At 54.0% G+C, this 25,915-nt stretch overlaps 1 long non-coding RNA gene and 14 other non-coding genes across 64 annotated transcripts in view; all 15 read left to right on the forward strand.

Moving 5' to 3' along the window:
- The window catches only part of LOC103351270 (uncharacterized), a 235,567-nt gene that overhangs the window by 39,638 nt on the left and 170,014 nt on the right, over positions 1–25,915 (forward strand). For 31 of the 50 annotated variants that reach the window (XR_011380615.1, XR_011380616.1, XR_011380617.1 and 28 more), the window contains 20 exons: positions 337–465; positions 852–896; positions 2,129–2,251; positions 2,650–2,693; positions 3,934–4,063; positions 5,780–5,894; positions 7,614–7,736; positions 9,041–9,085; positions 12,635–12,679; positions 13,926–15,878; positions 16,278–16,322; positions 17,473–17,598; positions 19,216–19,342; positions 19,729–19,773; positions 21,018–21,144; positions 21,524–21,568; positions 22,800–22,913; positions 23,312–23,356; positions 24,091–24,218; positions 24,616–24,660. This is a non-coding gene — a long non-coding RNA (uncharacterized lncRNA). Of the gene's footprint in view, positions 1–336; positions 466–851; positions 897–2,128; positions 2,252–2,649; positions 2,694–3,933; positions 4,064–4,506; positions 5,895–7,361; positions 7,459–7,613; positions 7,737–9,040; positions 9,086–12,634; positions 12,680–13,925; positions 15,879–16,014; positions 16,323–17,472; positions 17,599–19,215; positions 19,343–19,728; positions 19,774–21,017; positions 21,145–21,523; positions 21,569–22,799; positions 22,914–23,311; positions 23,357–24,090; positions 24,219–24,615; positions 24,661–25,915 lie in introns of all 50 variants that reach the window. The other 19 variants (XR_011380605.1, XR_011380603.1, XR_011380606.1 and 16 more) reach the window with 19 other exon arrangements.
- Positions 536–616, forward strand: LOC127483917 (small nucleolar RNA SNORD115). Its single transcript, XR_007910708.1, has one exon. It is a non-coding gene; the product is annotated as a small nucleolar RNA SNORD115 (small nucleolar RNA).
- LOC127483928 (small nucleolar RNA SNORD115) lies at positions 2,323–2,403 on the forward strand. Its single transcript, XR_007910719.1, has one exon. It is a non-coding gene; the product is annotated as a small nucleolar RNA SNORD115 (small nucleolar RNA).
- LOC127483905 (small nucleolar RNA SNORD115) lies at positions 4,134–4,214 on the forward strand. The gene has a single exon (XR_007910696.1). It is a non-coding gene; the product is annotated as a small nucleolar RNA SNORD115 (small nucleolar RNA).
- Positions 5,967–6,047, forward strand: LOC127483971 (small nucleolar RNA SNORD115). Its single transcript, XR_007910762.1, has one exon. It is a non-coding gene; the product is annotated as a small nucleolar RNA SNORD115 (small nucleolar RNA).
- LOC127483966 (small nucleolar RNA SNORD115) lies at positions 8,720–8,796 on the forward strand. The gene has a single exon (XR_007910757.1). It is a non-coding gene; the product is annotated as a small nucleolar RNA SNORD115 (small nucleolar RNA).
- LOC127483960 (small nucleolar RNA SNORD115) lies at positions 10,505–10,585 on the forward strand. The gene has a single exon (XR_007910751.1). It is a non-coding gene; the product is annotated as a small nucleolar RNA SNORD115 (small nucleolar RNA).
- LOC127483943 (small nucleolar RNA SNORD115) lies at positions 12,313–12,393 on the forward strand. Its single transcript, XR_007910734.1, has one exon. It is a non-coding gene; the product is annotated as a small nucleolar RNA SNORD115 (small nucleolar RNA).
- Positions 14,127–14,206, forward strand: LOC127483926 (small nucleolar RNA SNORD115). Its single transcript, XR_007910717.1, has one exon. It is a non-coding gene; the product is annotated as a small nucleolar RNA SNORD115 (small nucleolar RNA).
- LOC127483922 (small nucleolar RNA SNORD115) lies at positions 15,950–16,030 on the forward strand. The gene has a single exon (XR_007910713.1). It is a non-coding gene; the product is annotated as a small nucleolar RNA SNORD115 (small nucleolar RNA).
- LOC127483945 (small nucleolar RNA SNORD115) lies at positions 17,670–17,750 on the forward strand. The gene has a single exon (XR_007910736.1). It is a non-coding gene; the product is annotated as a small nucleolar RNA SNORD115 (small nucleolar RNA).
- LOC127483893 (small nucleolar RNA SNORD115) lies at positions 19,414–19,494 on the forward strand. Its single transcript, XR_007910684.1, has one exon. It is a non-coding gene; the product is annotated as a small nucleolar RNA SNORD115 (small nucleolar RNA).
- LOC127483897 (small nucleolar RNA SNORD115) lies at positions 21,208–21,288 on the forward strand. The gene has a single exon (XR_007910688.1). It is a non-coding gene; the product is annotated as a small nucleolar RNA SNORD115 (small nucleolar RNA).
- Positions 22,984–23,064, forward strand: LOC127483923 (small nucleolar RNA SNORD115). Its single transcript, XR_007910714.1, has one exon. It is a non-coding gene; the product is annotated as a small nucleolar RNA SNORD115 (small nucleolar RNA).
- On the forward strand, positions 24,290–24,370 carry LOC127483941 (small nucleolar RNA SNORD115). Its single transcript, XR_007910732.1, has one exon. It is a non-coding gene; the product is annotated as a small nucleolar RNA SNORD115 (small nucleolar RNA).

The following is a 25,915-nucleotide window of genomic DNA, read 5'->3' on the forward strand; positions in this document are numbered from 1 at the left end:
TGTCTTGGGGATAGATCCTCTGGGCTAAGGTGTTCTAGTTCTTGGTTGTCCAGCATGGGTCCTGACTAGAACCTTTGGGTCAAGGGGTAAAAAGAGCAGTGGGATAACTTCCTTCCAGCAGGCAGGGCGTTCCAGCCTAGGTGTGCTTCTCTACCCTGTGGCCAACAGACCCAGAAGGAGCAGGTAAGGTGGGTGGAGCTTGACTGACCCTCCATTCCTACAGGGGTGGCCTCCTAGATAGCATCACCTGGGCCAGTAGGGCCAAAGCACGCTCTGGAACAGTGTATCCTAGCCTGTTCCTGCCTTCTCACACCTGTCTCCTTCTCTGTTCCACAGATGATGTCAGCAGGGGAATCTCCCGTGGGGTCCAATGCCATGGCAGCAAGGGCTGTGGTCAAGGTCCCAGAGTCCCATGAGCCGATGTTGCAATCATGTTTGCAAAAGAATCATCTAGGACTTCTTGAGGTAAGCCAATTCTTTTAAGTCCCAAAGGTGGGCTAGCATAAGGGTTTCCTGCTGTGTGGTTCCTGGGATTGGGTCGATGATGAGACCTCATACTGTCTGGAAGAGAGATGATGACTTAAAAATCATGCTCAATAGGATTACGCTGAGGCCCAGCCTAGTGACAGTGGTGCAAGAGGATCCTGGGGTACACATGAGTCTTCCAGGAGAGAATGTGGGGACTGGAGAACCCCAGGCCAGGATGCTATCCCCAGTCGGGTTCAGTTGGTTCTACAGGATCCACTCAAGCTTCTTCCTCCTTGGGCTTGATGTGTGCTCCCTAATGACTGAGTTGAGGGCCCTGCTGGAGGCTCCTTCTTCAGTTCCTTTCATCCTCTTGTCTCTTTCAGTGTGGTGTGCTACCTGGTGGTTCATCCTTGTGTCCCAGAACCCAGGTGAGTGGATGGAGAGTATCATGGGGGCCTCTGGGGAGGAGCTGAGTGTCAGGGCAGGTCACCCAATGCAAGCCTGAGGGCTGGACCCACAGAGACACAGGGAGGCAGCCTTAGGCTGTGCTCTAGAGCAAGCTATGCCACTTTGTGCTTTGAGGTCCAGCACACCTTGCCTGAATCCCTGGCCTGGTGTAGGGACAACAGAATGATGGCAATGAATTCTGGTGTGGGTTTCTCATGGGGCCAGTGCCCCTAGTTATCCTAGGTGAGCTGCAGAGGCTCTGGGTGGCCAGAAGTGTCAGATACTTAGGATGAGGCCTCTTTGTGGTTGCAGGGCCCAGGTACTGTAGAAGGGAAGACCACACAAAGCAGTGAGGGAGGTTTGCCATGGCAGCTGGCTCTGCAGGTGCCTGGCAGCCAGGGAGCTTCAAATGGGTCACAGAAGTGCTTGAGCCTAAGCTACAGGAAGGCTCTACCTGGTGCCCAATAGGGCCATGCCAACTCACTGCCCATAGCACCTATAGGGTGGTGCCAACACCCCACATCCTCCCCGCAGTTGTTTCAGCCATGGGCTTGTGTTCGCAGGCCACATGGGTGGGCCTTGACCTGAGTTAAGGCCAGCAAGGATACCACGGACCCACTAGATCCAGACTTCCTCTGCTCCCCTGGAGGTTCCAAGGCCCACTGGAGGACTGAGCAATGGTCCAGCCCCATGCCTGTACCCCATTTTGGGATGTGTACATGACTGCAGTGGGCAGTGACCATAGGAGGAATATATCTTCATGGGACACAGCCTGAGCTCCCAGGATCCAGTGTGTGCATGCAGTCTAGGCCTTTGTGTCCTGGCCTGGACTAGGAGGCCATGTTGCCAGGGGTAGGGCCCCATGGGAGCCTCCTTGAGTGTCTCTCATGTCATCAGTCTTCAGATACCAAGGCTGTGTCAGACCTTGCTTGTTTAGCCCAGATCCTGGCCAGAACCTGTATCTTGGGGAGAAGATGGAGCAATGGAGAATGCTGCTACTGGCAGGAGGACCCAGCCTGAGTGGCCCTCTTGGCCCAGTGACCAACAGGCCCAGCGGATTACCTGCAAAGTGTGCAGAGCTTACCAATCCACCACACTACATGTAGCCTCCTAAAAAGCATCACCTGGGTGCTGCGGCCAAGCAAACCTGGAACTGTTATACTCTACCTGCCGCTGCTGTCTTTTCACATCTGTCCCCTTCCCTGCCCTACAGATAATGTCACCATAGGAAGGCTCCATGGGTTCTACTGCCTCTGGGGCAGGGTTGTGGTCAAGGCCCCAGCAGCCCATGAACTGATTTGCCAGCCCTATGAGAGAATGAAATGTCCACAATGAGGTAAGCCAATCCATCCAGGCCCAAGAGTTGGGATGGCACCAAGGACTTCCCATGATGTGGTTTCTGGGGTTGGGTCGATGATGAGACCTCATACTGCCTTGAAGAGAGATGATGACTTAAAAATCATGCTCGATAGGATTACGCTGAGGCCCAGCCTAGGGACAGTGGTGCATCAGGCCCTGAGGTCCCCACATACCTTCATGGGGAGGAGAACCTGGGAAGTGGAGATCTCCAAGCTACCCAGGCAAGGATGTAGTCCCCATGCAAGAGCAACCTTTCATGCAAGTTCCACCAAGCTCCTTCCTCCTTGGCCTTGGTTTGTGCTGACCATGCGCTGAAACCATGAGGCACACTGGGTGCACCTTCCTCAGCTCCTTTCTCCCCACTGTGTCTTTCAGTGAGCCCTGCTGCCAGAGGGACACCTATGCCTCCTAGGTCCCAGGTGAGTGGATGACCAGGATTCATGAGGCATGTGCTTGGGAGCAGGTTGTCTTGGTGGGACAGCCAAAGTGAGCCTCAGGAGTGGACCCATGGAGATACAGGAGGGCAGCTTTAGGAGGTGCTCCTGAGTGAGCTGTGCCCCTTTGGGCACTGACGTCCAGAATGCCTATCCATGTGAGATAGGAAAAGATACCTGAGGCAGGGGTCACATGGAGCCAGTGCCACAACTCAGCCAGTGTGGGCTGCAGGGGCTGTAGATTGGCTTGCTCGTGTGGCTGGAAGTGCATACATACTGTGGTAGGGTCTCTGTATGGAGGCGGAGCTCAGATTCCACAGGAGGCCTGGGCCATGGACCACACCAAGGCAGGGAGCAAGGTTTAGTGGGGCACGTGGTTCTTCAGGTGCCAGCAGCCTTGGAGCTTTATGTGAGAGGCAATGACACTGGAGCCTAGGTTGCAGGGACACTGTAGCTGGGGCCTGGTCAGGGGAGTACTGACATCTGACTCTAGTTCCACAGGCCAGGGCAACTGCAGGGTGCTGCCAGGCATGCCCCTCCCCAACAACTTTCTTTATCTAGTGCTTGTCATTCGCAGGTCACCTGGGTAGGTTTCCAAATAATTTGATGCCAGCAAGGATGTCAGGAACCCACCTGTTCCTGGGCTTGCTCCTCCATCATAGAGACTAATTCACAAAGGAACAAGTGGGCCATGATCCAGCCCAATGCCTATACCCCATGTTTGGGATGTATATGGTTCTGTGGTGGGAAGAAATGTCTTGGGGTGGGGGTGCATCCTGAGCTCCTAGGGTGCAGTATGTGCTCACAACCTGCACCCGAGTGACCAGGACTGATCAGAATGCTGTGTTAGGCCCAGGCCACATGGGTATGTGGGCCTCCTTGGGTGCATCTTGTGATCAGTCCTCTAGGAACAAGGCTGTGCATGCTCTTGGTTGTCCTGCCCAGGTCCTGGCCAATACTTTGGGGTCAGGGGCCAGAGGGAGTGCTGGGAGTAGCCACTCTGGATACGACCACACGACCCATGTGTGGTCCCTCTGGCACATGACCGAGAGTCCCAACTTGTGTATGTGGTATGAGCAGACTTTGCCTGACACTCCACGCCAACATGGGTAGCCTCCTGTATAGCCAACCTTGTGCTCACGGGGCGGAAGCATGCTCTGGACCCAATATACACAAAGCTTGCCCCTGCTGTCTTTTCATACCCAATCACCTCCCTGTCTCACAGATGAAGTCTCCAAAGGAAGCCCCCATGGATTACAGTACCCCAGAGGCAAGGGCTGTGGTCAAGATCTCAGTGGCTCATGAGCTGCTGCTTCTAGCCCCTTTGGCAAAACAAATCTCTGTGACACTCTAAGGTAAGCCAATCCATCTGGGCCCTTGGGTAAAATGATTCCAGTGGCAATGTATGTTGTAGTTACTGGGGTTGGGTCAATGATGAGACCTCATACTGTCTCGAAGAGAGATGATGACTTAAAAATCATGCTCAATAGGATTACGCTGAGGCCCAGCCTAATGACAATGGTAAGAGGTCCTTGGGGTAACCAAGTGCTTTCCATGGGAGGAGACCCTGGGGACTGGAGACCTTGAGGCTCCCAAGCCAGGAAGCAGTCCCCAGGTAGGAGAGGCTGGGAAGACCTCTCTCTCTGCATCTCCTTCTCTCTCTGTGTAAGTCTGACTTTCACAGTCAGACTTACAAGCTCCATCTTCCTTGGGTGTGGTGTGTGCTATCTGCTCTCTGAGTTTCAGGGCTGTACTGAGGCTCTTTCCTCAGCTCCTTTTATCCCGTGGTGTCTTTCAGTGAGCAGATTTGCCCAGCAGGGCATTTTTGGACCTGAAGTTCTAGGTGAGTGGATGGAGGGTGTCACTGGGCCTATGTGGATCAGTAGGGATTCTGGATGGATCAGCTGATACAAGCTGGATGTGTGGACCCAGAGAGAATTAGCAAGGCAGCGTTGGCAATGCTCCTGTGAGCTGTGCCCCTTTGGCGCTGAGTTCCTAACCGTCTTACCTAAAACCCTGGTCTGGAGAGAAGGGTAGAGCAAGGAATGTCAACAATCCTGGGGGAGAGTTCACATTGGACCAGTCCCTGTGTGTGTCCTAGATCAGCTTCATCAGTCCTATACTGCTTCGTTGGTATGGCCTGAAGTGGATGGATACTGGGATCAGGCCTCTGTCAGTTGCAGATTTTAGATTCAGTAGAAGGACCAGGCTGAAGATACCATGACAGAGGGAAGGTTTGGCTTGGCAACCTGATATGCCATTGCCTGGTAGTCTGGGATTTTCGTGAGTGTTGTAGTGCCCTTGAACTCTAGGACCTAGGGATACTCCGGGTAATGCTTGATCAGGGTGAGCCAAGATCTAGGTCAAGGTACTTTCAGGGTTATGTCATGCACGCAACATCCCACCACTTGTCTCATCCATGGGCTGACATTCGCATACCACACGGATGGGCTTCAGACTGAGTTGAGTCCAGCAAGGATACCATTGCCCCTCCTGAGCCAGGGCTCCCACTTCTCCACAGGAGACACCAAGGAGTGAATCATGGTCCAGTCAGATGCCCATACCCCATCTTGGGTAGTGTATGAGATGGAATGATAGGAGGAAAATGTGTCCTGGGGGTACTCCCTAAACCTCCAGGATCCACTGTGTTCACCCATCCTGCACCTGAGCCCCTGGGCATGACTGGCTATGCAGTGTTGATAGTCCCAGAGCCTCATGGGGGCCTCCATAAGTATGTCTCTTTGGAATGGAATGCTGAGGTTTTGGCCAAGTCATTTCTTGCCATCCAGTCTGGTTCCAGACAAGGACCTGAGTCTTGGGGGGCAGGAAGGCGAGATAAGAGTAGGTGCTTCCAGAGGGACAGTCCTACCTAAATGGCCCTTTCTTTATTAGAGACCACAATGCCCAGCATTTGTAGGCCACATGGGTAGAACCTGCCAGATTACTACACCTACAGAGGTAGGCTCCTAGATAGCCTCATCTGAGCAAATGGGGCCAAAGCCAGAATATTCTAGCCTGGAACCAGTGTATCCTGCTGTCTATTCACACTGGTTCCCCTCCCACTCCCACAGATGATGTCATCAAAAGAAGCTCGATGGGGCCCAGTGCCCAGGAACAAGGGCTGTAGTCAAGGCCTCAGAGGCCAATGAGCTGGTTCTGAAAAACGAAGTTCTAGGATTGCCTGAGGTAAGCGAATCCACCTGGGCCCTAGAGGTGGGACGGCCCCAGGAGCTTCCCCTTGGTGTGATTCCTGGGGTTGGGTGGGTGATGAGGCCTCATACTGCCTTAAAGAGATATAATGACTTGAAAATCATGCTCAATAGGATTACTCTGAGGCCCAGCCTAGTGACAGTTGTGCAAAAGGCCCCAGGGTCCCCAGATGCCTTCCAGGAGAAGAGATGAGATCCTGGGGCCTGGAGATCCTGAGGCTACCCAGGCAAGAATGCTGTTTCCAGGCAGGAGTAGCTGTTCATGCAGGTTCTGCCAAAGCTTCTTCCTACTTGGGCTTCATCTGTGCTCCCTGTGCACCAATGGCTTGAGCCATACTGGGTGAACCTTCCTCACCTCCTTTCTCCCCATTGTGTCCTTTTTAAAAAGATTTATTTATTTATTTGAAAGTCAGACTTAGAGAGAGAAGGAGATGCAGAGAGAGAGGTCTTCCATCCGCTGGTTCACTCCCCAATTGGCCGTAACGGCTAGGGCTGCGCCAATCCAAAGCCAGGAACCAGGAGCTTCTTCCAGGTCTCCCGTATAGGTGCAGAGGCCCAAGGTCTTGGGACATCTTTCACTGCTTTCCCAGGCCACAGCAGAGAGTTGGATTGGAGGTGGAGCAGCCAGGACTCGAACCGGTGCTCATATGGGATGCCAGCACTGCCAGCGGTGGCTTTACTCACTATGCCACAGAGCCGGCCCTGCCCATTGTGCCTCACAGAGAACCCTACTACCCAGCGAGGCACCTTTGTGCCCTGGGTCTCAGTTGAGTGGGTGGCAGGGTTCATGAGGTTTGTGCATGGGAGCAGAGGATCTTTTTAGGGTGAGTAGAGGAGAGCCCTTGTAGTGGACCCACAGAGATATAGGAAGGCAGACTTGGGCAGTACTCCTGAGTGAGCTGTGCCCCTATAGGCACTGAGATCCAGAATTGTCTTATTTGAATGCTGAGCCAAGCAAGATTGGAAACAGTTCCTGAGGGAGTAGTCACGTGGGACCATTGTTGCCATTTGGCCAGTGTGAGCTGTAGGAGCTCTGGGTTGGCTTGCTAATGTGACTGAAAGTATACAGACACTGGAGATAGAATCTGCATGGTGGTGGAGCTGATATTCCATAGGAGTCCCTGGCAGTGGACCACACCAAGGCATGGAGGGAGGGTTGGCAGGACAGCTGGCTCTGCCGGTATTGGGCAGCCTGGGAGCTTCACTGGACCCTAGGTTGCAGGGACACTGTGGCCGATGCCTGCTCGGCAGGGTGCCAACACCTGACTTAAGTTCAACAGGCCAGGGCAGCTGCAGGGTGCTGCCAGGCATGCCCTTCCCTATGGCTTACCTTGTCCAAGGGCTGTCATTTGCAGGCCACATGGTTGAGCTTCCAAGTGGTTTGAGCTTCCACAAGGATGCCATGAACCCACCTGGGCCCAGCCTCCTGTCCCTCCATTGCCAGACCAATTGACCATGGAAGGAATGGGCTATGGTCCAGCCTGATGCCTGTATCCCGTGTTTGGAATGTGTACAGTCTGTGGTTTGCAGTGATCCTTGGAGTAAGTATCTTCAGGGGGTACATCCTGAGCTCTCAGCATGCAGTGTGTGCACACAGCCTGAACCTGAGTGCCCAGGCCTGGTTAAAATGCCATGTTGTTAGGCCTAGGGACCTGCGGGAGCCTCTTCATGGCTGTGCCTACACTTTCTTTCCCAGGTCCCAGAGAGTACTTTGGAGTAGGAGACTGGAAGAAGCAATGGGGGTAGCTCATCTGGACAATGCAATGTGGCCTGAGAGGGTCTCTTTGGCTCAGTGACCAACAGGCCCAACTGTTTGCAGGTGAGGTGGGCAGAGCTTGCCCAACACTCCAAGCCAATGTGGGTGGCCTCCTGCATAGCCAACCATGTGCTCACGAGGTGAAAGCATAACCTGGAACCAGTGTCCCAAGAGCTTGCCCTGCTGTCTATTCCCACCTGACCAGCCCCTGTCCCACATGTGATGTCTCTAAGGAAAGCTGTGGGGAGCAACTGGGAGCAACTCGGACCCAGACTAAGTTACTGGAATTAAGACTTATTCTATGCATCTGCTCTCCCACAAGATGGCGCTGAGAAGGGAAACAGCTTCTACACAGCTGCCTCCAGTTTAACCAATAAACTGTAGGACCTGCTCCTGATTGGAGGAGAGCAGCGTACTTGGCGTGTGGGTAGCAGAGTTGGGATTGGTGGAAGAGGACTATAAAGGAGGAGAGAGACAACATGCACGAGGAACATCTAAGGGGAACACCTGTGCAGCCCCCGAGAGAGCCGGCCGGCGGTATGCCGCTCCCCTGCGGAAGTGGGGAAAGTGGCCAGGGGGAACCGCCCTTCCACGGAGGTGGAAGGGACAGTAGCCAACCCGGGAAGAACCAGCAGCAAACCCGGGGAGGGCTGAGCAGACGAAAGAACAGCGCAGGGTCCTGTGTCGTTCCTCCACAAAGACGGGGAGCGACATAATGGTGCCGTGACTCGGATATGAAGCCTAGGCAGGGTTTAGTGTCGTTCCTCCACGAAGAGGGGGAGCGACATAATGGTGCCGTGACTCGGATATGAAGCCTAGGCAGGATCCTGTGTCGTTCCTCCACGAAGAGGGGGAGCGACAAAAGCCCCTGCGGATTCCAGTGCCCCAGGGGCAAGGGCTCTGATCACAGTCTCAGTGGCCCATGAGCTGCTAGTGCTAACCCTGTTGGCAAAGGAAACATCCATGATTCTCCTAGGTAAGACAGTCTATCCAGGCCCCCGAATGGAATGATGCCAGTGGCATCAAATGTTGTGGTTCCTGGGATTGGGCCAAAGAGTCCTCTATTGACTCGAAGAGAGATGATGACTTAAAAATCATGCTTAATAGGGTTATGCTGAGGCCCAGCCTAGTGACAGTGGTGTAAAGGAACTTTGGGTAACCCCGTACCTTCCAGGGGAGATCTTGGGAACTTCAGAACTTGAGGCTTCCCGTGCCATGATGCTATCTTCAGTCAGGAGAGGCTTCTCATGTAGGATGTACCCAAGCTCCATCTTCCTTGGAAGTGGGGCGTGCTCCCTACTGTCTGAGTTGTAGGGCTGTGCTAGCGGCTCCTTTCTCAGCTCCTTTTATCCCCTGGTGTCTTTCAGTGAGCAGATTTGCCCTACAAAGGACCCTTGGACCTGGCGTTCTAGGTGAGTGAATGGAGGGTGTCATTTGGCCTGTTTTGGTAAGAGGGGCTTCTGGGTGGATCAACTGATGCAACTTCATGTGTGGACCCATGGAGATTTAGGAAGGCAGCTTCGGACAGTGCTCATGATGAGCTATGCCCCATTGGGCTCTGAGGTCCAGATTGCCTTAGCTGGAACTCTGGCCTGGTGCAAGGGCAGATCAAGAGATGACAAATGTTCCTGGGGGAGGGTTCCTCTGCAGCCAGTGTCCTAGGTGGATTGAAGCAGCTCTTGGTTGCCATGTGAGTGTGGCTGGAAGTGGACAAACACTGGAGATCATGGCTCTGTGTAGAGGCTGGTTTTAGGTTCAGAAGGAGGCCTGAGCTGAGGATACCATGGCAGGGAGGGAGGTTTCACAGGTCAACTGGCTCTGATAGTGCTTGGCAACCCAGGAGTTTCACATAGGTCACAGGGTCTAATGACCCTGTGACTCGGATCCTCCAGCCAATACCTGGTCAAGGAGGTGCCCACACCCAGTCCAGAGCATCTGTGCAGTAGTGCCTGGCATGCCCACTGCTTGCCTCAGACAAATACTTTGTCCCTTGCCACATGGGTGGGCTTCAGATTGAGTTGAGACAATAAAGGATATCAGGGCCACTCCTGCTCCCAGGCTCCCACTGCTGCATGTGACACACACAGGCCACATGAAAGATTGAGCCATGGCCTAGGCCAAAACCCTTTTTCTGTCTTTGGGAAGTGTTCCAGACTGTAGTGGGCAGCGACCATGGGAAGAAGGTGTCTCTGAGGTGTGCAGCCTGAGCTCCCAGGATGCAACATGCCCTTAGTGCCCAGACCTGGATGGGGATGATGTGTTGGTAGGTTCAGGTCCCCCCTGAGGAACTCTTGAGTACATCTCATGCCACCAGTCCTCTGATGCCAACGTAGAGCCAGTGCTTGCATTTCCATCCCAGGTGCTAGTCAAGACCTAGGTCACGGGGAGGAAGTTTGAGTGGAGTTAGCTGCTTCAGACATGGGGACCCAGCCAGAGGGCCCTATCTTGTCAATGACCAACTGGCCCAGAAGTTTTCCAGCAAGGTTTGAAGAGCTTGCCTGAATCAAGATGCCTATGGGTGTGGCCTCCTGGGAGCCTCACCTGGGCTGTCTAGGCCAAAGCACACTCTGGAACCAATGTACCTTTTCCTGCCCTTGCTGTCTGTTTACACCAGACTCACACCTTGTCCCACAGATTATGTCAACAGGGAAGCTCCCATGTGGTTGAGTGGTTGAGTACTCCAAGGGCAAGGGCTGTGGTAAAGGCTCCAGTGCCCCATGAATTAGTGCTCTGAGTCCATTTGGCTAAGGAAACATACTGGCCTGCCTGTGGTAAGCCTATCCATCCAGGCCTTAGAGCTGGGATGGTGCCATGGTGTGGTTCCTGTGATTGCGTTGATGATGAAACCTCATTCTATCTTGAAGAGAGATGATGACTTAAAAATTATGCTCAATAGGATTATTCTGAGGCCCAGCCTAGTGACAGTGGTGCAAGAGGACCTTGGGGTAACCAGGTGCCTTCTAGGGGAGAAGACCTTGGGGACTGGAGGTATTTTGGCCCCCCATTCCATGTTGAAATCCTCAGGAAGGAGTGGTTGCTCATGCTGTATGAACTGCAAGCTCCTTCCTCCTTGTGCTTATTGTATGCTCCTGATATATGAGTTGCAGGGCTACACTAGCAGCTCCATCCTCACCTCCTTTCATCCCCTTGTGTCTTTCAGTGGCACAAGCTGCCTGATAGAGGTACCCTTTAACCCAGGGTTCAGGTGGGTGGATGGAGTGTATCACTGGGCCTGTGGGAGTAACTGGGGTCTGTGTGGGTCAACCACCTGGAGCCTGATGGGTGGACTCCTGGAAACACTAGAAGACAGCCTTGGGCAGTGCTCCTGAGTAAGCTGTGCATCTTTGGGCTCTGAGATACAGAGTGACAAACCTGGACCCATGGCCTGGTGTAGGGGCAAATTGAAGAAATTAAATGGTTCCTGAGGAAGCGTTTACATGGGACCATTGCCTCTACTTGTTATCAGTGGCCTATAGTGGCTCTGGGTTGCTTTGCTGGTGTGACTGGACGTGAGTAGACACAGGGGATCATGCCACTGAGCAGGGCAGGGATCAGATTCACTGGGAGACATAGACTAAGAATACCATGGCACTGAAGGTTTGTCAGGGCAGCTAGATCTGCAGGGGCCTGGCAGCTCGGGAGCTTCTAGTGGGTCACATGGCCACAGGAGCCTAGGCTGCAGGAATACTTTGGCTGATATCTGGTAGTGGGATGCCAACCCAGGGTCCATGGTACCTGTACGGTGCTGCCACCCATGTCTAATCCCTGCTGCTTGCTTCAGCCAGGGGCTTGTGTTTGTGAGCCACATGGGTGGGGCTAGATGTTATTTGAGCCCAACATGGATGCCAAGGCCACTCACGGGCCCAGGCTTCATCTCTTCCATGGCAGGATCCAAGGCCCCATTGAAACTGGGCCATTGTCCAGCCCCTTGCCTGTACTCTGCCTTTGGGATGGGTGACTGTAGTGGGTAGTGACCATAAAAGAAATGTGTCTCTGGGAGACACAGCATGAACTCCCAGGATCCAGTGTGTGCATGAAGCCTGACCCCTAGTGTCCTGGCCTGGAATAGGAGGCTGTGTTGCTAGGCTAAGGCTCCAATACAGCCTCCTTGAGTGTGTCTCATGTCAGCAGTTTTCAGATACCAAGGCTGTGACAGAGATTGTTTGTTCAGTCCAGGTCCTGGCCAGGACCTGTGTTGGGGCACAGGATGGAGCAGTGAGATGCCACTTCTAGCAGTAGGAACCGGCCAGAGTGGCCTCTTGGCCACTGACCAACAAGCCCAGAAGTTTGCAGGCAAGGTGTGTGGAGCTTGCCAATCCACCATGCCTAATGGTGGCCTCCTGGGCAGCCTCAATTGGGAGGACAGAACAAAGCATGCCTGGGACCCATGTACCCTACTTGCCCCTGGTGCTATTCACACCAGTCCACATTGCTGTCCCACAGATGATGTCACCAAAGGAAGCCCCCATTGAATACAGTGCCCCAGGGCAAGGCTGTGGTCAAGGCCCAGCAGTCCATGAGCTGGTGGTGCCAGCCCCATTGGAGAATAAAATGCTGTGACTGCCCAAGATAAGACAATCCATCTAGGCACTGGACATGGATGGAGCCAGGGGCTTCCTGGGGTGTGGTTCCTGTGGTTGGGTCGATGATGAGACCTCATACTGTCTCAAAGAAAGACGATGACTTAAAAATCATGCTCAATAGGATTACCCTGAGGCCCTGCCTAGTGATGGTGATGCAAGAGGACCTTGGGGTAACCAGGTGCCTTCCAGGGGAGGAGTCCCTCAGGACTGAAGACTTAGGCCCCCAGACCAGTACATGGTTTGCAGGCAGGATCATCTGCTCATGCATGATTGGCAGAGATCTTTCCTTTTTGGCCTTGGTTGTGCTCTCTGTTACCCGAGTTGCTGGGACATCCTGGAGGCACCCTCCTTACCTCCTTTTGCCCCTTTGTCTTTCAGTGAGACAAGCTGTATGGTGGGACACCCTTGGACCTGGGGTTATAGGTGAGTGGATAGAGGGTATTATTGGTTGATGTGGGGCAGCAGGTGGTCTGGGCAGGTCATGCAATGGGAGCCTGAGGTGGGGACCCATGGAGGTATAGGAAGGCACTCTCCTGCTGAGTAAGCTGTGCTTCTTTAGGCTCTGAGATGCAGAATGATTTCCTGGACCCTGGGCTATTTCAGGCACCAAAAGAGGAATGGAAACAGTCCCTGGGGGAGGGACCACATGTGGCCAGTGCCCCTGGTTGTTCTAGGTGGGCTATAGTGGCTCTGGGTTGCCCTTCTGGTGTGGCTGGATATGGGTGGACACTGGAAATCAGGCCTCTGAGCTGGGGCAGGGCTCAAAATCACTAGAACACCTGGGATGCGGACCACACGGAGGCACTGTGGGAGGTTTGGCAGAGCAGCCAGCTCTGCAGGTGTCTGTCAGCTTGGGAGCTTCACGTTGGTCATGGGGCCACTGGAGCCTCGGCTGCAGGAATGCTCTTGCTGGTGCATGGTACAGGAGTACTGGCCATGGGCCAAGGCACCTACAGGATGTTGCCAGGCATGCCCTATCCCTAACACTTGCTTTGGCCAGGGGATGGCGTTCGCAGGCTGCATGGCTGAGCCTCAGCCTGAGTTGAGCACAACAGGGATGCTAGGACCTCTTCTGGTCCTGGGCTTCTCTTCCATTGGAGGCAGCAAGGCCCCAGTAGAGGACAGGGCCATGATCTAGTCCCTTGCCTGTACCCCATCTTGGGGATGTGTATGTGACTGCAGTGGACAGTGACATTAAGAGGAATGTGTCTCTGGGGAGCACAGCCTGAGCTCCTGGAATCCAGTATGTGCACGCAACATGTCCCTTAGTGCCCTGGTCTTGACTAGGAGGCCATGTGGCCTGGGCTAGGGTCCCAGAGAGTCTCCTTGTGTGTGTCTCATGTGACCAGTCTTCAGATACCAAGGCTGTTCCTGTGCTTCCTTGTGCAGCCTAGGTCCTGGCCAGGACCAGCGTCTTAAGGGCAAGATGGAGCAGTGAGGGATATCACTCATGGCAGTGGAACCAGGTCTGAGTGGCCCTGTTGGCCCAGTAACAAACAGGCCCAAAAGTTTACAGGCAAGGTGGGCAGAGCTTGCTAAATCACCATACCTACAGGGTGGCCTCTTGGGAAGCCTCAAATGGGCTGACAGGGCCAAAACATGCCAGGAGCCAGTGTACCCTATGTGTGCCTCCTGTCTATTCACATCTGTCCCCATACCTGTTCCACAGATGATATCACCAAAGAAAGCCCCAGTGGCTTCCACTGCCCCTGGAGCAGGGCTGTGTTCAAGGGTGCAGCAGGCAATGAGCAAGTGGTGTAAATCCCTGCTAGAGAATGAAATGACAGTGACTGTCCGAGGTAAGCCAATCCATCCAGGCCCTGGATGTGGGATGGTGCCAGGGACTTCCTGTGGTCTGGCCCCTGGATCTGGGTCAATGATGAGACCTAACATGTCTTGAAGAGAGATGATGACTTAAAAATCATGCTCAATAGGATTACGCTGAGGCCCAGCCTGGGATCATAGTCAAGAGAACCCCGGGTGCACACGAGCCTTCCAGGAGAGGAGAATGTGGGGACTGGAGACCTGGAGGCTCCCAGGCCATGATACAGTCCTCAGGCAGGTTCGGTTGGTCCTGCAGGCTCCACTCAAGCTTCTTCCTCCTTGGGCATGGTATGTGCTCCCACTGACTGACTGAGGAGCACTGTGGGCAGCTCCTTCTTTGGCTCCTTTTATCTCTTGTCTCTTTCAGTGTGATATATTACCCAGGGCTTCCCCGCTTTGTCCCAGAGCCCAGATGAGTGGATGGTGAGTATCATGGGGCATCTGTGGAGGAGCTGAGTGAAGTGTGGGTCACCTGACAGAAGTCTTATGGGTGGACCCCGTGGAGACACAGGAAGGCAGTATTGAGCTGTACTCCAGAGCAAGCTGTGACCCTATGGGCTCTGAGGCCCAGCACACCTTGCCTAAATCCCTGGCCTCGTAAAGGGGCCAACTGAGAAATGGGAAAGGATCATGGACTGCGTTCATGCGGGGCAAGTGCCAACATTTTTTCCAGGTGGGCTGAGAGACTCTGGGTTGCCTTGAAGATTTGGCCAGAGTGGATGGATACTGGGATCAGGCCTACTTGAGGAGACAAGGCTAAGATACCATAGGAAATCTGGGCAAAAGACCACATTATGCGATGAGGGAGTTTTGGCAGGGCAGCCCGCTCTGCAGTTGCTTGGCAGCCTGAAAGCTTCACTTGGGTTGAGGGGTCACTGCAGCCTAGGACATAGAGATGCTGCAGCCAGTGCCCAGGCAGGTAGGTGCCAACACCCAGGCCAAAGCACCCATACTGTGGCGCCCAGCATGCCCCATCCCTGCTTCTTGCCTCTGCCAAGAGTTGATGTTCCTTTGACACATGGTTAGGCTTTGGACTGAGTTGAGCCCATGAAGGATGTCAGGGCCTCTCCTGGTCCAAGGCTCCCATGCCACACAGGAGGCACCAAGGCCCCACAGAAGAGTGGGCCATGGTCCAGGCCAAAGCCCTTTCTCCATCTATGGCATGTGAGTGGGACTGCAGTGGGCATTGCATGGAAGAGGAATTTGTCTTCAGGGTGTACAAACTTAGCTCCCAGGATGCAGTTTGTACACACAGCCTGCACCTCAGTGCCTGGCCATGGAGAGAGATGCCATGTTGATAGGCCCAGGTCCCAACTGGGGAATTCTTAGGTGTATCTCATGCCACTGATCCTCTGATGCCAAGGCTGGGCCAGCACTTGTTTTTACAGCCCAGGTACTAATCAGGACCTCTGTCTTGAGAGAGGAAGGATCAGTGGTGTTAGCTGCTTCAAGCATGTGACCCAACCAGAGTGGCCCTAGGTGGTCAGTGACCAACAGGTCCAGCAGTTTTCCAGCAAGGGTGGGCAGAGTTTGCCCAAACCAAGATGCCCACAGGTTTGACCTCCTGGAAGCCTTACCTGGGCCAACTCAGCCAAAGCACATTTTGGAAAAAGTTCACTCTTGCCGGCCCTGCTGTATATTCACACCCAATACCCACTCTGTCCCACAGATGATGTCATCAGGGAAGCACCCACTGGGGCCAGTACTCTGAGAACAAGGGTTGTGGTCAAGGCCCCAGCAGCTCAGGTGCTGGTGCTGTGAGTCCAATTGGTGAAGGAAATTTCTGGGACTGGCCAAGGTAAGCCAGTTCATTCGGGCCCTGGACATAGTATGGCACCAGGTACTTCCCATGCTGTGGTTCCTGGGGTTGGGTCGATGATGAGACCTCACACTGTCTCGAAGAGAGATGATGACTTAAAAATCATGCTCAATAGGATTACGCTGAGGCCCAGCCTAGTGACAGTGGTGCAAGAGGAACTTGGCATAACCAGATGCCTTTCAAGGGCAGAGACCCTGGGTCTGGAGGTATTTTGGTCCCCCCACGCCAGGTCAAGGTCCACATAAAGTGCAGCTGCTCGTCCTGCATGCACCCCAAGCTCCTTCCTCCTTGGACATGCTGTGTGCTCCCTGCTGTCCTGGTTACAGGGCCGCATTCAGGGCTCCTTCCTCAGCTCCTTTCCTCCTCTGTGTCTTCCAGTGGGATGAGCTGCCTGGTGGGGCATTCTTTGATCTTGTGTCCAAGGTGAGTGGATAGAGGGTGTCATTGGGCCTGTGTGGGGCAACAGGGGGTCTGGAAGGGTCACCCGATGGAGTTCTGAATAGGGGATTCATCTATATACTAGAAGGCAGCCTCAGGCAGTTCTCCTGAGTGATCTGTGCCTCTTTGGCCTTTGAAATGCAGAATGCTCCACCTGGAACCCTGGCTGGCCTGGTGCAGGGACAAAGAGAGGGAGGTTTATGTGGGTCAGTGCATCCACTTGTCCCAAATGGGCTATAGCACCTCTGGGTTGCCTTACTCATGTGAGCAGAAGTTGGCGGGGGGGGGGGGGGGGGGGGGGGGCCTGGGGACCAGGCATCTGAGCAGGGCATGGATCAGATTCACTGCCAAGACCAGTGCTGAGGACCACAATGAAGCAGCAAAGGAGGTTTGGTGGGCCAGCCAGCTCTGCAGGTACGCTGAGCCTTGCAGCTTCATGTGGGCCATGGAGCCGCTGGAGCCTAAGCTGCAGGAATGCTCTGATCAGTGCAAATTAGGGGATATCAACCCATGGGTCATGGCACCTGTAAGTTGGTTTCATATACACCCCATCCCGCCACATGCCTCAGCCAGGCTGGTGTTTGAAGCCCACATCTGAGGGCTTCAGCCTCAGTTGAACCCAAAAAGTTGCCAAGTCCCCTCCTGTGTCTGGGCTGCTTCTTCTCCATGGGGGGCTCTCAGTCCCTACTGGAGGACTGGGCCATGGCCTATCCCCATGCCTGTATCCAATCTTTGGGATGTGTATGTTACTGCAGTGGGCAATGATCCTAGGCCACATGGGGAGCTCCTTGGGTATGTCTTTCTGAAATGGTCCTCTGATGCTTAAGCCAAGTCATTGTTTCCCTGTCCAGTATGGTTCCTTCCCAGGACCTGGGTCTCAGAGGCAGGAAGGAGCAGTGGGGGTAGGCACTTCCAGCACAACGATCCTATCCAGGTGGATTTCTCTGTCCCAGTAACCACAATGCCCAGCAGTTTTCAGGCCAGATGGGTGGAACTTGAGTGACCCACCACAGCTACAGGAGTGGGCTCTTGGATAGCCTCACCTGAGCCTACAGGGCCAAAGCATCCCCCAGAACCAGTGTAAACTGGCCTGCCTAGCTGTCTGTACACACCAGTCCCCCTCCCTATCCCACAGATGATGTCACCAAAGGAAGTTCAGTGGAGTCCAGTCTCAGGGGGCAATGGCTCTGGTAAGGGCCCCAGAAGCCAATGAGCTGCGTCTGCCAGCCGCTTTGGAAAAAAAGTTCCAGGGCTGCCTGAGGTAAGCCAATCCACCTGTGCCCTAGAGGTGGGATGTTGCCAGGGGGTTCCTGTTGTGTGGTTCCTGGGCTTGGGTCAATAATGAGACCTCATGCTATCTCAAAGAGAGATGATGACTTAAAAATCGTGCTCAATAGGATTACACTGAGGCCCAGCCTAGTGACAGTGGTGCAAGAGGACCTTGGAGTAATCATGTGCCTTCCAAGGGAAGAGACCCTGAAGGCTGGAGCTCTTGAGGCACTCCCAACCCAAGCTCCATCTTCCATGGGTGTGGTATAGGCTTGCTGCTGTCTGAGATGCAGGGCCATGCTGGAGGATTCTCTCTCAGGTCCATTTGCCCCTTGCTGTATTTCAGTGAGAAGAGTTGCCAGGCTGGTTTACACCAGGTTCCAGGTTAGTGGATGGAGTGTGTCATTGGCCCATGTGGGGCAGCAGGGGTTCTGGGTGAGTCCCTTGATGCAAACCTGAGGACGGACCCATACACAGGAAGGCAGCTTAGGGCAGCGCTCCTAGTGAGCTGTGTTTCCTTGGGCTCTGAGGTCCAGATCTCCTTATCTGACACCCTGGCCAGCAGCTGGAGCAAGCAAGGATGGCAGCAGTTCTAGGGTGAGTGGTTCACGTGGAGCCTGTGCCCTCGCTTATCTTAAGTAGCAGAATTATCTCTGGGTTGCCTTGATGAAATAGCTGGAAGAGGGCAGACATGAGATCTGGACTCTGTGCAGGAGCTGGTTTTAAATTTAGTAGGAGGCTCTGGCTGAAGATCTCACAGCAGGGAGGGAGGTTTGGCAGGGGATCCAGCTCTGTTGGTACCTAGCAACCTGGGATTTTCACGAGGGTCACAGGGTCGTGGACCCTAGGACTTAGGGACCTTCTGGCCAGTGCTTGGTCAAACAGGTTGACACCCAAGCCAGGGTACCTGTACAGTGGTGCCCAGCATGCCCCATCCCTGCTTCCTGCCTCAACCAAGGCCTGGGGGTCCCCTGCCACATGCATGGGCTTCAGATGGAAGTTGAGCCCATTAAGGATGCTTGGGCCCCTCCTGATCCCCGGCTCCCACTCCTACACAGGGTGCACCAAGGCCTCATGAGAGAGTGTGCCATAGTCCAGGGTGAATCCCTTTTCTCATCTTTGGGATGCGTATAGGACTGTGGTGGGCAGCAACTATGGGAGGAAGTTGTCTCCACGGTGCACAGCCTGAGCTCCCAGAATGTAGTGTGTGCACACAGCCTGCACCTGAGTGCTGTGACCTGGATGTAGGCCCAGGTACTGACTGGGGAATCTTTGGATGCAACTCGTGCCACTGGTCCTCCACACAAGGTCAGGTCTGTGTTTGTATGCCTAACCTGGATATTGGTCAGGACCTAGATCATAGGGGATGAAGAAGCAGTAGGGTTAGCTGTGTTGGACAAGCTAACCCAGTCAGAGTGGTCCTATCTGGTCAGTGACCAACAGACCCAGTGGTTTTCCAGCAAGGCAGGAAGATTTTTCCAGAACCAGGATGTCTTCAGGGGTGGTACCCTGGTAGCCTCACCTGGGTCGACTGAGCTCTAGAACCAGTGTACCCTTCCTTGCCTGCCCCTGCTATGCATTCACACCCTATCCCCACGCTGTCCCTCAGATATTGGAAAAGTGAAGCCCCTGTGGAGTCCAGTAGCCTGTGGGCAAGGGCTGCCGTTGAGGCCCTAATACCCCATGAGCTGGTACTGCAAGTCTCATTGGTGAAGGAAATGTCCCTGATGCCCAAGGTAAGCCAATCCATCAGGATTCTTGAAGTTGGAGGGCACCAGGGTCTTCCTGTGGTGTTATTCCTGGGGTTGGGTCAATGATGAGACCTCATACTGTCTTGAAGAGAGATGATGACTTAAAAATCATGCTCAATAGGATTACGCTGAGGCCCAGCCTGGTGACAATACAGTACGAGGACCTTGGGGTAACCAAGTGCCTTCCATGGGAGGAGACCCTGGGACTAGAGGCCTCAAGGCTGCCCAAGAAAGGACACAGTCCTTAGGCAGGAGTGGCTGCTCGTGCAGGATTCACAAAAGCTCCTTCCTCCTTGGGGTTGATGTGTGCTCCCTGCTGGCCGACACTGGGGCCACACTGGGTGCTCTTTCCATCCCATTTTGTCTTTCAGTGATCCTTGCTGCCTGCCAGAGTACCCTTGCTCCCCAGTTCCCAGGTGAGTGGATGACTGGGGTCATGAGGCATGTTGGGGAGAACAGGTCACCCAAAGTGAACCCGAGGAGAGGACCCACAGAGTTTCAGAAAGGCAGTATCAGGCATTGCACTTTGGTGAGCTGTGCCCCTTTGTCATCTCAGGTGTAGAATGCCTTGCCTGAACCACTGGTATGGTATAGGGGCCAAGCAAGGAATAGAAACAGTTCCTGATAGAGGGGTCACATAGGGCCAGTGTTGGCTGCAGGGGCTCTATTCTGGCTTTCTGGTATGGCCAAAAGGGTGCATAAACTGGTGATCAGGTCTCTGTGCAGGGATAAAGCTCAGATTCCTTATGAGGCCCTGGCCCTGGAACATACTGAGGCAGGGCCAGTGGTGGGGGGAGGTTTGGTGTGGCACCCAGCTCTGCAGGTGCTGAACAGCCTGAGAGCTTCACCTGGGCCCCAAGGACACTTGAGCCTAGGTGGTAGGGATGTTCCAGCCAGTGCCTGTTCAGTGGGGGTGCCAACATCTTACTTAAGTGCCACAGGCAAGGACAGCTGCAGGTTGATGCCAGACCATGCATCCTCACAGCTTGCCTTGTCCATGGGTTGGCATTCAAAGGCCACTTGGCTTGGCTTCCAAATGAGTTAAGCCCAGCAACTATGTCAGGGACCCTCCTGGGCCTGGGTTCCTGCTCGTCCACGGGAGGAACCAATTCCCCATGGGAGGAGTGGGCCATGTCCAGCCTGATGTCTGTACCCCATGTTTGGGATGTGTACAGTTTGTAGTGGGCATTAACCCTAGGAGTGATTATCTCTAGCTGGCATATCCTGAGCTCCTAGGATGCAGTGTGTTGCATGCAGCTTGCACCTGAGTGCCCTGGCCTGGTAGGAATGCTATGTTAGGCTCAGGGCCCCACGGGAGCCTCCTTTGTTGCATCTAATGGACTGGGCCTCCGGGCCAAGGTGAGCTAGCTCTTAGTTGTCCTGCCTGGGTCCTGGGCGGGACCCTGAGGTCAGGCACAGAAAGGAACAGTGGGGGGTAGCCCCTAAAGGCAGGCAGGGTGATCAAGCCCAAGTGGGCCTCTCTGTCCCCTTAACCAACAGACAAAGCAGCTCGCGGGTGAGCTGGGCAGACCTTTCCTGACCTCCCACTCCTAGAGGGGTGGCTTCCTGGGACAATGGGGCCATACTGTGCTCTGGAACAAGTATACTCGGAGCCTGCTTCTGCTTTCTGCTCACACCAGACCCCCTTCCTATCCCACAGATATCAGCAGAGAAAGCCCCTATGGGTTCCAGTGACCCAGAGGGAAGGGCTGTGGAAAAGTCCCTAGTGGCCCAAAAGCTGATGGTGCCAGCTCCACTGGTATAGGAAACATACCTGACTGCCCAAGGTAAGGCAATCCCCCTGAAGAAGGGACACAGCCAGTGGGATCCCATGGTATGGTCCTGAGGTTGGGTCGATGATGAGACCTCATACTGTCTTGAAGAGAGATGATGACTTAAAAATCATGCTCAATAGGATTACGCTGAGGCCCAGCCTAGTGACAGTGGTGCAAGAGGATCCCAGGGTGCACATGAGTCTTCCAGGGGAGAATGTGGGGACTGGAGAACCCCAGGCCAGGATGCTATCCCCAGTCGGGTTCAGTTGGTCCTACAGGATCTACTCAAGCTTCTTCCTCCTTGGGCTTGATGTGTGCTCCCTAATGACTGAGTTGAGGGCCCTGCTGCAGGCTCCTTCTTCAGTTCCTTTCATCCCCTTGTCTCTTTCAGTGTGGTGTGCTGCCTGGTGGTTCATCCTTGTGTCCCAGAACCCAGGTGAGTGGATGGAGTGTATCATGGGGGCCTCTGGGGAGGAGCTGAGTGTCAGGGCAGGTCACCCAATGCAAGCCTGAGGGCTGGACCCACAGAGACACAGGGAGGCAGCTTCAGACTGTGCTCCAAAGCAAGCTGTGCCCCTTCGGGCCCTGAGATACAGAACACTTTTCCTGAACCCCTGGTCTGGTGTAAGGGACAACTGAGAGATGGCAATGAATTCAGGAGGTGGGGGTCACATGGGGCCAGTGCCCCCAGTTGCCCTAAGTAAGCTGCAGGGGCTCTGGGTAGCCTTGCTAATTTGACCACAAGTGAGCAGATACTGGGTATCAGGGCTCAGATACTATAGAAGTCATGGGCTGAAGACCTCACAAAGCAGTGAGGGAGGTTTGGCGGAGCAGCCTGCTCTGCAGGTGTATGGCAGCCTGGGAGCTGCACAGGGATCACAGGGTGGCTGGAGCCTCGGCTGCAGGAATGCTCTGGCTGCTTCCCAGTAGGGTGATGCCAAGACACTGGCCATGGCACTTGTTTGTGGTGCTAACGTGTTCCATCCCTACCACTTGTCTAGGCCAGGGCCTTGTGTTCCCAGGCCACATGGATTGGCCTCAGCCTGAGTTGAGCACAGCAAGGATGCCAAAGCCCCATCTGGGCCTGGGCTTCCTCTCCTCCCTGGGAGGTTCCAAGATCCCACTGAAGGACTTGGCCATGGTCCAACACCAAACCTGTACCCAATCTTTGGGATTTGTGACTGCAGTCGGCAGTGACCATAGGAAGAATATTTCTCCTGGGAACCCAGACTGAACTCCCAGAATCCAGTGTGTGCCTGCATCTGTCCCTTAGTGCCCTGGCCTGGAGTAGGAGGCCATGTTGCCAGGTCTGTGGCCCCATGGGGGCCTCCTTGCGTGTCTCTCATCTCATTGGTCTTCAAGTATCAAGACTGTGTCAGAGCTTGCTATTTCAGCCTTGGTTCTGGCCAGGACCTGGGTCTTGGGGACAGAGTTGGGAGTGGAGGATACTGCTTCTGGCAGTAGGAGCAGCTTGAGTGGCCCTCTTGGCCTAGTGACCAAAGGCCCAGCAGTTCACAGGTAAGGTGGCAGAGCTGTCAATCCAGAGCACTACAGGGAGGACTTATAGGAAGCCTCACCTGGGCTAATGGAGTCAAGCATGCCTGAAACCAGTGTACTCTACCTGGACCTGCTGTCTTTTCACAGCTGTCCCCTTCCCTGTCCCACAGATGATGTAACTAAAGAAAACCCCCAGGGTTTCCACTTCCCCTGTGCAGAGCTGTGAGGCCATGAGGTGGTGGTACCAGCCTTGTTGGAGAAGGCAATGTCCGTGACTGCCCAAGGTAAGGAAATCCATCACAGGTTTGCATGTGGGATGCTACTAGATGCTTTCTGTCCTGTAGTAACTGGGTTGGGTCGATGATGAGACCTCACACTGTCTAGAAGAGAGATGATGACTTAAAAATCATGCTCAATAGGATTACGCTGAGGCCCAGCCTAGTGACAGTGGTACAAGGGGAATTTGGGGTAACCAGGTGCTTTCCAGGGGAGGAAACCCTGGGAACTAGAGACCTTTTGAACCCCAGGCCAAGATGGGGTCTACAGGCAGAAGGGGCTGCTCATGCTCCTCAACTCCTCCTTCCTTGAGCTTGGTGTGTGCTCCCTGTTATACAAGATGCAGGGCCATGCCTGGGACCTGGGACTTCTTGATTAGATCCTTTCATACCCTTGTGTCTTTCAGTTCGATGAGCTGCCCAGCAGAACACCTTTGAAACTGGGGTTCCAGGTGAGTGGTTTGGAAGGTGTCATTGGGCCTGTGCTGGGCAACAGGTGGTATGGGTGGGAAACCACATTGGAGCCGGGCAGGTAGATTCCTAATGACACAGAAAGGCAGCCTCAGACTCCTTTGGACTCTGAAGTGCAGAACACCTTACCAGGACTCCTGGCCTGGTTTGGGGACAAGGTGAGGATTGGAAAGGTACCAATGAGCCAGTGCCCCCATTTGTTCTAAGTGGGCTACAGCAGTTCTCCATGCCTTGCTCATGTGACCAGACTTGGACAGACAGTGGGGATCAGGTTTCTGAGCAAGGCAGGGGTCAGATTCACTGGGAGACCTGGGCTGAGACCACACCGAGGCACTGTGCGGGGTTTGGGGGGCTAGGCCCCAAGGGAGCCTCCTTGGTTGTGTCTCATGTCATTGGTCTTCTGATTCCAAGGCTGTTTCAGCACTTGTTAGTCCATCCCATGTCCCAGCCAGGACCTGGGTCACAGGTGCAGGATGGAGCAGTGGGGGAAGCCTCTTCTGACAGTGGGACCTGGGCCAAGTTGCCCTCTTGGCCCAGTTACCAACAGGCCCAGCAGTTCACAGGCAAGGTAGGCAGAGCTTGCTAATCCACCATGCCTACAGTGTGGCCTCCTTGGAAGTCTCAGCTGGGCCAATCGGGCCAAAGTATGCCTGGAAATACTTACCCTACCTGCCCCTGCTGCCTGTTCACATCCATCCCCATCCCTGTCCCATAGATAATGTCATCAAAGGAAGCTCCAATGGGATCCCCTGCCCCAGGGGCAAGGGCTGTTGTCAAGACCTGGAAGCCCATGAGCTGGTGGTGCCAGCCCCTTTGGTGAAGGAAATGACCGCAACAGTTGTGGTAAGCCAAACCCTCTGGGTTCTAGAGGGAGGTTTGTGCCAATGGGATCCTGCCATGTAGTTCCTGGGGTTGTGTCGATGATGAGACCTCATACTGTCTCAAAGAGAGATGATGACTTAAAAATCATGCTCAATAGGATTACGCTGAGACCCAGCCTAGTGGCAGTGGTGCAAGAGGATCCCAGGGTGCACATGTGCCTTCCATGGAGAATCTGGGGACTGTAGACTTTTTGGCTCCCCAGGCAAGGATGAGGTCCGCAGGCAGGAGAGGTTGCTCATGCAGGATACATTCTAAGATCTTTCCTCCTTGGGCTTAGTGTGTGCTCCCTGCTGTAGAAGTTGTGGGGCCATGTTGGGGACTCCTTCCTCAGCTCCTTTCATCCCCTTCTGTCTTACAGTGTGACAAGTTACCCAGCGCATCTCCCTTGAGCCCTGGGTCCCAGGTGAGTGGAAGGTGGGGGTCATGAGTCCTACACAGGGGTGCAGGAGGTCTAGACTGGTGAGCTGCAGCAAACCAGAGGAGTGGGCGCATGGAGACACAGGAAGGCAGCCTTGGGCAGTGCTCCTGTGTGATCTGTGTGCCCTTTTGAGCTCTGAAGCCCAGAACCCCTTGCCTGCACCCCTGAGGTGCAGGTGCTGAGCAAAGAATGGAAACTGTTGCTTAGAGAAGGGTCACATGGGCCATCATTGCCATTCTGTGTGGGCTGCAGTGGCTCTGGTTTGTCTTGCTGATGTGGCCACAAGTGTGGGGACACTGGGAATGAGATCTCTGTGCTGGGATGTGTGTGTTGGGGGGAGTCTCAGATATGGTACTGATAAACTGATAAACTGATAAAAAACATAGAACAAAGGTGCCCCTCCTGTAATGCAAAATATTTTCTTTGCCTAGCTAAGGTAAAAACAAGTGTAATAATAAAAAAGACATTTAAAAATTGTCATTAGGGCTGGGGCCACGGCTCGCTAGGTTAATCCTCTGCCTGCGGCACCAGCACCCTGGGTTCTAGTCCTGGTTAGGGTGCCGGGTACTAGTTCTGGTTGCTCCTCTTCCAGTCCAGCTCTCTGCTGTAGCCCAGGAGGGCAGTGGAGGATGGCCCAAGTGTTTGGGTCCCTGCACCCGCATGGGAGACCGAGAGGAAGCACCCAGCTCCTGGCTTCGGATCGGCGCAGTGCCGGCCGTGGAGGCCATTAGGGTAGTGAACCAATGGAAGGAAGACCTTTCTTTCTGTCTCTCTCTCACTGTCTATAACTCTCTCTCTCTCTCTCTCACTGTCTAACTCTGCCTGTCAAAAAAATTGTCATTGATTAGTAGGGAGAAAAGCAGATACTGGTGCCAAAGTTACCCAGAAGGCCACATGGCTGGAGCTGTCTGTGACCAACTTGGGAGTATGGGAAAGACACTCAACTCCTCCCAACAGATAGAACTTGTTCCTGCCCCATAGAAGTCACAACTAAATTTGAGAAATGGGAGATAAGAAGGCAGGATGAGCTCACCATATAAAAAAAAATGCTTTTCTTAAGCAAAATTGTACAAACTTTCCAGTGGACAGAAAGCCCTTAGGTCACATCCCTCCAGGGGCTTTTTCCTTCTGGAAAACAACCCTCCCAGCTGCTTTCCTGGGAGTTTTCCCTCTGCTCTTTCTCTCTCTGCTCTTTTCAATAATAGTCTTGCTAAAAATTACCTTCTCAGTTTGTTCAATT

The sequence above is a fragment of the Oryctolagus cuniculus genome, chromosome 12 (assembly GCF_964237555.1).
Source record: "Oryctolagus cuniculus chromosome 12, mOryCun1.1, whole genome shotgun sequence".
Taxonomy (NCBI): Eukaryota; Metazoa; Chordata; class Mammalia; order Lagomorpha; family Leporidae; genus Oryctolagus; species Oryctolagus cuniculus.